Below are 10740 nucleotides of genomic sequence, written 5' to 3' on the forward strand. Positions count from 1 at the left end.
CCATACACACACACACCCCATGCACACGCACACACCATGCACACACACACACCATATACACACACACTGTACACACACACACCATATACACACACACACACGATATACACAAACACCCTACTCACACACCATACACACACACACACCATACACACACACACACCCCATGCACACGCACACACCATGCACACACACACACACACACACACACCATATACACACACACCGTACACACACACACCATATACACACACACACACGATATACACAAACACCCTACTCACACACCATACACACACGATATACACAAACACCCTACTCACACACCATACACACATACCACACACACACCATACACACACACACCCCATGCAGACACACACACCATATACACACACACCATACACACACACACCATATACACACACACCATATACACACACACCATACACACACACACACCATATACACACACACCATACACACACACACCATACACACATACCACACACACAGCATACACACACACACACCATACACACACACACCCCATGCACACGCACACACCATACACACACATATAACACACTTGATAGGGGCTATTTTCTCCAGGAGAATCAACTGCCTGCATGTCTAAAGCCCCATACACACACTCAGCAGCGGTCTTTTATGCAGCACAATTGTTGGAACAACTTTTGTTGTGAAACAAGTTGAAACAGCTAAAAGAAAGTATTTTTCTATTGTTCAAAAAGCTGATAAGAAGTCAATCCAACTGTTGCATTGACTTCTTATCAGTCTTATCAGCTTTTTGAACAATAGCAAAATAGTTTTTTTTAGCTGTTTCACAACAAAAGCTGCATAAAAGACCGCTGTTGAGCGTGTGTATGAGGCTTAAAGGCAACAAACAAAATTCTGCAACGCTTGTGTCCCGCCCTCCTGAGCAAATCAGATGATCCTACGTGTCTCCATGGCCTGTCTCGGCTGATGCTTTGTTCTCCAAACATTGTATACAGCGCCAGGAACCAGGCAACATCATGTGTCCGTACAGCCGTCGGTCGTGAGCAATATAGCTTAGAACGGAGATGAGATTTGCGTGAGATGGGTGACCTGGGAGCTGCATTACCATCTGCTGACTTACCTTATCCTGCAGACCAAATCTTTTCAGATCTCAGAGGACCCCTTCATAAAAGTCATATTATCAGTGTACACCCACAATTCTTAGCGTTTGAACGCAGCTATCATCACCTCTAATAACAAATATGGCAGTTATTGTACATTGGTTGTGAATGAACACCACTGAATGCCCAGCCCAGTCTATCACCACTTGGGTTATCTGTGTGGCGCTGCTGTGTTGTGGGGAGGCTGGGGGTTGCTTTAAAGGACAACTGAAGCGAGAGGCTTAGATATGGAGGCTGTCATATTTATTTCCTTTCAATCAATACCAGTTGCCTGGCTGTCCTGCGGATCCACTGCCTCTAATACTTTTAGTCATATACCCTGAAAAAATCAGGTGTTTCTGACATTGTTGTCAGACCTGACAAGATTAGCTGCATGCTTGTTTCTGGTGTTATTCAAGCACTACTGCAGCCAAATAGACCAGCAGGGCTGCCAGGCAACTGGTATTGTTTAAAAAGAAATATGGCAGCTTCCATATTCTCCTCACTTCAGTTGTCCTTTAAAGGATACCTGAAGTGACATGTGACATGATGAGATAGACATGGGTATGTACAGTGCCTAGCACACAAATAACTATACTGTGTTCCTTTTTTTCTTTCTCTGCCTGAAAGAGTTAAATATCAGGTATGTAAGTGGCTGACTCAGTCCTGACTCAGACAGGAAGTGACTACAGTGTGACCCTCACTGATAAGAAATTCATCTTTTTACCTCTTTCTTGCTCTCAGAAGCCATTTTCTGCTAGGAAAGTGTTTTATAGTTGGAATTTCTTCACTGTAGTCACTTCCTGTCTGAGTCAGGACTGAATCAGCCGCTTACATACCTGATATTTAATTATTTCAGGCAGAGAAAGATAAAAAGGAACACAGCATAGTTATTAGTGTGCTTTGCACTGTACATACCCATGTCTATCTCATCATGTCACATGTCACTTTGGGTATCCTTTAATGCTGGGAATACACCCTAAGTTTTTTCAGCAGATAGATGGTTCGATAGATAATTTCCGACATGTCCGATCTTATTTTGGATCATTTTTCTGATCAATTTCTCATAGAAGTGAATGGAAATTGATAAAAAATATTGATCGAAAATAAGATCGGACAGTAAAGCGACTGAAAAATCTCATCATGTACTCCCAGCATTAGACTCTAAATGTTTCCTGGTCACCGATACTGGGAACCTGAGTGTCCACATTCTGATTTGTGAATAATGGATTACTATGCCCCTCTGCCAACCTCACTCATAAAGACATAAAACCAAATTCATCCAAAATTCCCATTACAAAACACTCATCCGTTGCCGAGATACAGAGGCCTCCTGACAAGCAAGGATCGATCCGGTGAAACATTTCACAGCTGTATCCCACGGTTTCCTCTGCTGGATCTTACCAGTCTGGGCCTTGTCTAATTATCACTCTAATTATACTTAGTTCAGGTGGGCACAGCTGTGGAGACTTCCCTCAGATTCCACTCCCGACAACGAATGGGAGTCACAGTAGCTAAGCAACGGATTAGTGTTCGACAATATTAAAGTTAAATTCTATTTACTTTTTTTTTGTTTTGCTTTTTTTTTGTTTTGTTTTTTTAATACAAAATTTCCATAAAGATACATGGAAATAGCACAAGTAATTTTACAGTTTTTAACGTTACTGAAAATGATCTTCCCACATCAATGTTCAACCAGGTAAGATTTTCCAAAAACTCAACATAAACTTGAGTCACTCTAGTTAGCAGCCATGGCAACATGACTTTCTGTACCAGGTTTGGAGCACAGTTGTGACAGGCTTCTGTAGAAGTTACCACCTCGGTGCGTAGGTGATTAGTTGCACAAAGAAGGAGTCTTTGTTACTTATGTTCAGTTCACCACCTGCACTAATCTCCTATTTGCCGTTTCTATTAGGAGCACTGTGGAATAGCCGTGTGTTATGAGTGCTGAGGGAACGCTAATAGAGGGAACGCTAATAAACATACATACACAGGGTAACAATATTCATAGGGACGTTACAGGATCACATTCGATCTGAATAGCCTTTAAAGAGACTCCGTAACAAAAATTGCATCCTGTTTTTTATCATCCTACAAGTTCCAAAAGCTATTCTAATGTGTTCTGGCTTACTGCAGCACTTTGTACTATCACAGTCTCTGTAATAAATCAATGTATCTTTCCCTTGTCAGCCTGTGTCTGGAAGGCTGCCAAGTTCTTCAGTGTTGTGGTTCTGCTATGCACTCCCCCCTCAGGGGGGAAAGAAACACAAATGATCTCTTGAGATTCAAAAGGAAGGCTGTATACAGCCTGCTTGTGTATGGATGTATTTTCTATGTGTGGACATACTGTACATCAACCTACTTCCTGTTTTGGTGGCCATTTTGTTTGTTTATAAACAAACTTTTTAAAACTGTTTTTAACCACTTTTAATGCGGCGGGGAGCGGCGAAATTGTGACAGAGGGGAATAGGAGATGTCCCCTAACGCACTGGTATGTTTACTTTTGTGCGATTTTAACAATACAGATTCTCTTTAAGCCTCATCTACACGGTACAATTTTCTGTCTATTAGACAAATCTATTAGATAATTTCCAACCGGCCCAATCGGATTGCGATAGATTTTGCAATCGATTTTGGGTACTTATCAATGCAAAATCTATCGCAAAATTGGTCTGAAACAATTTGGACGCCTACACATGCTGCAATTTCTTATCAGATCACCGGTCGACCTGATGGAAAATTGTACTGTGCAGATGAGGCTTTACAGATGCCGTTGTCCTTTTGCCATCACATGATTATTGGATGGTGCACTAACGTCACTACTAATCATTGATACAGCATCTATTCCTGCTGTCGATGAGATAGTGTGAACACATGTAGGTACATCCAGAACTGACTGCGGGACAACCTGGCTGCCGTGATAGCGTGGAAATCCCCCCTCTGATGCTGAGAGATACAGCCAGAAGCCCCAGTGGCGTAGCTAAGGAGCTGTGGGCCCCGATGCAAGTTTTACAATGGGCCCCCCCAAGCACTCTATACGTAACAATTGATACGGCACACCAAAACCTGCCAATGGCTACTACAGTGTCAGAGGTGCTAGAGGGGGATGGGGAGCAGCTTGTTACTGATTACCACTATTCAAAGTATCTATAGAAGTGATTATTACCAGCACAGGACCAATAGAGAGCTAATACTGTAGTTGAGGAAGGGCAAAGGGCCCCGATGCAGTCGCAACCCCTATTGCTGCTACGCCCCTGAGAATCCCCCACATGATGGCATTGCTGGAACCTTAGGGTTATGCACAGGGCTGGTGCATGCATAGGACTTCCTGGGTAGTTGCCCAGGGCATAGAGATGATTAGGGGACTTCTAAGGGACTGTGGTGATCACATCAATAAGTCCTGCGTAACTATAAAAGCTAGGCGGAGGAAAGGTAGGCCGTCCATTTCTGTTTTTTTTTTTTTTTTTTGCAGAAGGATAGCTTTATTGAAAACATAATTATAAAATGAACAATACATTCCACTGTCATGGTAGTTTTAAAATAATCGGCATAAAAGGCAGGGTTCACGCTTGTCAAATATTGCGTGCGAACTTGCGAAAACACGCACGTAAAATGATAGGCAATAGATATTTGCATTTCTGTTTGAAAATTGAGAATTTGCGCACCACATGCAAATTCTCTGACTTTCATTGGCTCCCCCCCCCCTTCACAAACAAATACAAAGAATGTTTGAAGTTTGCACACTGATGAGTGTAGACCGTCCGTGCCTTACAGTAACAATACAGTCCGCGGACAATATAATAGCTCTACTACTGACATACAGTAATTCAACAAACAACAGCTTATCACAGCTATAAATATTATATTCCCAGTCTGATTGGTAAATGTGGCCATTAACCGTACAATCACCCATTCAGCCATTCAGTGGCGTAGCTAAGGAGCTGTGGGCCCCGATGCAAGTTTTACATTGAGGCCCCCAAGCACTCTATCCATAACAATTGATACGACATAACCAAAACCTGCCAATGGCAACTACAGTGTCAGAGGTGCAAGAAGGGGATGGGAAATAGCTTGTTAATGATTACTACTATCCAAGGTATCTATAGAAGTGATTATTATGAGCACAGGACCAATAGAGAGCTAATACTGTAGTTGAGGGGGGGCCCTTCTGGCCCAAGGGCCCCGATGCGGTGGCTACCTCTGCACCTCCTATTGCTATGCCCCTGCACCCATTCATCTGATCAAATTGGTTACCAGTTTTTTCTTTGCTTAGTTCGTCCCAAAAGTACCATTCCGATCGATCCTAACAATCGAATTGGACGTTTGATCGCCCCGGGAATTCTATACAATACAATACAATAACATTTCTATAGCGCTTTTCTCCCATAGGACTCAAAGCGCTTAGGCTGTAATTAGTAGGATGAAGTATTCACACAACAAAAGTTATATTTCTGCAAAAGCCAGACTGAACAGGTGGGTTTTTAGTCTGGATTTAAACGCGTCCAGGGATGGGGCTGTCCTGATCTGTTGAGGTAAGGAGTTCCAAAACGTAGGGGCAGCATGGCAGAAGGCTCTGGGACCAAAAGTTTCCAAGTGGACTCTGGGTATGACTAGATTATTAGAACCTGTGGATCTGAGAATGCGGGGATTGCTACGCAGCTGTAACATATCTTTCATGTATCCAGGGCCTAGATTATTCAGGGATTTAAATGTCAGTAGGCCGATCTTGAATAGGACCCTCCATTCTATAGGTAGCCAGTGAAGGGAATGCAGGACTGGCGTTATGTGGCAGTGACGGGGTTGGTTGGTTAGCAGTCTGGCAGCAGTATTCTGTATCAGCTGTAGGCGGTACAAGACCTTTTTTGGAAGGCCAGTGTAGAGAGCATTGCAGTAGTCCAGTCGGGATGTGATGAAGACGTGGACTAAGGTTGGCAGATCTTCTGGGGGTATGAGGTGCTTGATTTTTGCAATGTTCTTCAGGTGAAAATAGGATGATTTCACCACAGCAGAGATTTGAGTTCTGAAGTTTAAATCCCCATCAATTAGAACTCCCAGGCTACGCACATGATCAGAGCTGCGTAGATCCGTGCCTCCTATTCCCAGTGGTGAAGACTGCAAGTTAAGTTGTTTTGTTATCATGCTCTGCCCTCCAATCAGAAGGACTTCAGTTTTGTCTGCATTTAGTTTCAGCCAGTTGTCATTCATCCATTTCTGTAGTTCACGTAAGCAGGCGTTTATAGTTAGAGTTGGGTCTGTCACACCAGGCTTGAAGGAAAGATATAGTTGGGTGTCGTCTGCATAGCAGTGGTATGTCAGGCCATGTTTTTGGATTAGTTTTCCCAACGGTAGCATGTAAATCGTGAAAAGCAGGGGAGAGAGGATTGAGCCCTGGGGCACCCCATACTTAAGTGTTACAGGGGTGGACAGGAAGGGCCCCATAGACACTTTGTGGGTTCTGCCACTCAAGAAGGATTGGAACCACTGAAGAACTATGCCATCAATGCCGCAGTATTCCTGTAGCCTGTTTATCAAGATGTCATGGTCAACTGTGTCAAAGGCTGTAGAAAGGTCTAGCAGTATGAGGATCGAGCACTCTCCTCTGTCTCTTGCCATGAGCAGGTGGTTGCATATTTGGATGAGGGCAGTTTCAGTGCTGTGGTGTTTCCTGAAGCCAGACTGGAATGGGTCGTAACTGTTATTTTGTAGGATTCTGGCTTCTAGCTGGAGGTATACAGCTTTTTCAATTAGCTTGCCCAGAAAGGGGAGGTTAGAGACAGGTCTGTAGCTGGTCATTGCATCTGGGTCCAGGGAGGGTTTTTTGAGGAGAGGCCTGATGATTGCTTCCTTCAGTAAAGCAGGAAATATCCCTGATTGTAAGGAACAGTTAACAATTTTGAGGAATACCGGTACAAACAGGTCGGGGCAGTTCAACATGAACTGTGTTGGGCCAGGATCCAAGTCACAGGTAGTTAGGCGGACATGAAGGAGGATGCTTGATGTGACTTCTTCATCAATTTCTTTGAAGTTTGACCAAGGTGTTACGTTGTCTCTGCTAATGGTCTTCGGCGCTATATTAGGCTCAGATGCTGTAAGTTGGATGGCGGACCTTATAGCGGAGACTTTGTCTGTGAAGAAATGGGCAAATTGGTCACAGAGGTCCTTTGAAGACTCGATATTAAGTTTTTGACATGCTGGGTTGCAGAGTTTTTCCACTGTGCGGAACAGTTGGGCTGGTTTGTTAACTGCATTTGCAATCTCTTGTGATAGAAAGGATGATTTTTTTTCCCGTGATTACCTTTTGGTAGCTCTTCAAGTGGAAGATTAAGGCATGTTTGTCTTCTGGGGACTGAGATTTGCGCCACAGTCTCTCAAGTTTTCGGCCTTGTCTTTTCAGCTCTTTTATAGCGTTATCAAACCACTGTGCATGATGGTGTGGAGTAAGATATTTGGTGCACAGAGGAGCAATGGTCTCAAAGTTGGAGGACACACATTTGTTGTATTTAAACACCAGAGTATCAGGGTCCAAGCTGGAGTCAGTCAATTCATCAAAGCTAAGGTTATCTCGGATATGTTGAGGTGTTAGCCCTTTTAAGCGGCGATATATTTTTTTTTTTAATGTAATTTTTATTTCAATAAAGCCATATAACTCTGTACAACCATATCCAGACAATTTTTGTGATACAACCACATAATAGCACATTTTCCGAACATTGTAAGTATAGTCTACAGTATGGGACTTATAAAGAGAAGAGGTTGGAGTATGGGGTTATAGATGGGGATCTGATCTGCAGTCCACCTCAGCTGGTCTGCTTTTTTGATATCTGCTCGAGGAATTGTGAAAGTGTCTTAACCAGCTTTAGTGAGCTTGAGATTAGTCTTTTTCAAGGTCCAGTATCCATGTGAAAGACCTGGGTCTTGCTATTAACCGAAACTCGTGCAATGAAGGTTGATTCAGTCCTTTTGAGGCTTTATAGCTTATATAGGGTCCCCATCCCCCTCTGGGTTCTCTTATCGTCCCATAATACGCTGTCATAGCCTTATTTGCTTATATATTGCATAGAAAACAGAATAACAAATAATGGTAAATAAACTCAAAGAGAGAAACAATTAAATTAAAACCGGTTGCAGGTATCGCAGATTTAACATCTCCACTGATCAACATAGAAAAGCAAATATGTTCTCATACAGAAAGGTCCCTCCCAACGGCCATCAGTCTGACACCTCATTGATAATGGAAAGGTACCCTTCAGTGGTTTGGAAGAGGATCCATGACATCCAGACTCCCTTATATTTATCAAATTTATCTCTGGCCATCAAGATAGATTCTTCTGCTTCTTGGATTTTATTGATTCTAATGAACCAATCCTTCATGGTTGGGATTTTTGTGGTTCTCCAATATGTTGGAATAAGACTTTTTGCCGCATTTAATAGGAATGGTGTAGCTGTAGATTTGTATTTTTTAATAGATGTCGGATATAAATGAAATAGTAGATGCCATGGATTGTCCTCCAATTCCCAGCCCACCACCTCCTTGACTACCTCCCTTACCCCCTGCCAAAAGGATCCTAGAAATGGGCATTTCCAGAAGAGGTGTAAGATTGAGCCAGGCTCCCCGCATCCTCTCCAACACTTGGGGTCTTGTCCCTCATAAATTTTGGCAAGAAAGGAAGGGGTCCTATACCATCTGACCAAGAGTTTATAGCACCCTTCCTGGATGTGTGAGCTGATAGAGGCTGAGTGTGCCATGGATAGGACTCTATTTATTTGCATGTCTGTGAGTGTATGGTCCGTGTCTCTCTCCCATTCCCTTAGAAACCTTGGTTTAGTATTCCCCTTGTTATCTAAGAGGGCTTTATATAGAAATGAAGTTAAGTGTGGGGGTTTCGCCTCTTGTATGAAAAGTTTTTCACAGGGAGTCATATCAACTATCGGCCTTACTCCCTCGAGAGAGTTGAACCAGTGTGTCAGTTGGCTCAATTTCCATAGGTCCATTGGGAAGGCGCCATATTCCTGTCGGAGAACTGTGATGGGTTTAATTTTGTTTCCCGACATGAGGTGGCCTATAGTTAACAGTTTATTCCCTTTCCAAGTGCCGAAGGACCCTCTTTCCAGCCCTGGTTGAAAGTGTGGGAACCCCTCCACCGGAGTTAAGGGTGATATGCCTGGAGCCCACATATTTCTAAATTCAAGTCTATCCCACATCCTTAGGGTATGTTTGATCCACGGCGGCGTTGAGGTTGATAATCCTCTTGTAGAGGGGTTAATCCATACCGCCCCAGCAAGATCTCTACCTGCCAATGTTTTCTCCACATTCACCCACCCTTTCTGTGTCCCATTATGTTGCCAATCTAATATTCTATTCAGGGCTAGGGCCCTATAGTATACTTTTAGTATCTGCGCCATCATGTCTTTCCTCCAGGTTGATCACCCGGTGACCAATAGCAGTAATATCTTTGTGAATTTCATCAATCTCCCTTCGGAAGGATTGTTCAATGCGGCTGGCAAAGGATTCTAGATCGACTTTCGTGGGTAAGTTATTTATCCGTGCTTTCAGGTCTGCTACGGCCTCCATGGTCTGGCGTTGACTAGGCCCCGTTATCTCCCGCTCTCCCTCTATGTGGAATATTGGCATAGGGCCTCCCTCTTCGGGCAGACTTACCGGGGAGGTCGATTGCGAGGATGTCGCTAAGCCTTTGGAGGACTTCGGCGGTGTGGATTTCGGCGGTGTGTTCTCATCTGCTCTCACACCACTGTTCCCCGTAGCTGCCGGCGCCATCTTGGATAGCATATCAGAGCCCGCGTTCAGGTCTCGGAGGTATTTCTGGATATTCTGGCCGTGGGCGATGTCCTTTTGTTGCCTCTTTTTGCTGCTTCTAGTGACCCGGGGTCCCCCAGGCATAGTGTGCGGTTGGGAACCTGCAATTGTGGCTTTAGATGCAGGGATATCTTTCGTAGCCGCCGGGAGCTCTGCAGTGTGCGTCTTACTCCGCCATTAGTTGGCCACGCCCCTCGCGATATTTTATTTGATTCTTGACCTGGTGTTTGACGGCTGGTATTGAGAGGGAGAAGTGGATAGTGTGATGGTCTGACCAGGCAACAGGATTAATTTCCACATTGGCTATTGACTATTCTATCATTAATGGCTACCTTTAGGCAGGCTGGTCGGATGGCAAGTTGAATTGTGTACATACAGCGAATCTTATATGTAGAGTTTCTGGATGAAATGATCTTCTCCAGCCCCATACAGTGTTTCATTGAAAATAAGACAGGGTCACATATTTTTTGCACCAAAATATGGGTTAGGGCTTGTTTCCAGGGGATGTCTTATTAATGGTTTAATGGATGGCTGAATGTCCGCCAGTGATCTCCTCCAGCTCGGGAGAAGTGTAATAATGCTGGAGCTGACTCTTCATACAGATGTGTTTTCTTGAATGGGAAACTTCATAAAAAGCAGCAAATTACAGATTTATAGTGACGGCTGCAGTTACCTTATTCACCACAAGATGGCGATGTCGTTCCTATCAGGTGAAACGCACAGCTAGGAAAGGCTGGAACGCATAAACAAGAGGAGGGGGGCGTACTA

Source organism: Hyperolius riggenbachi, chromosome 10 (assembly GCF_040937935.1).
Source record: "Hyperolius riggenbachi isolate aHypRig1 chromosome 10, aHypRig1.pri, whole genome shotgun sequence".
NCBI lineage: Eukaryota > Metazoa > Chordata > Amphibia > Anura > Hyperoliidae > Hyperolius > Hyperolius riggenbachi.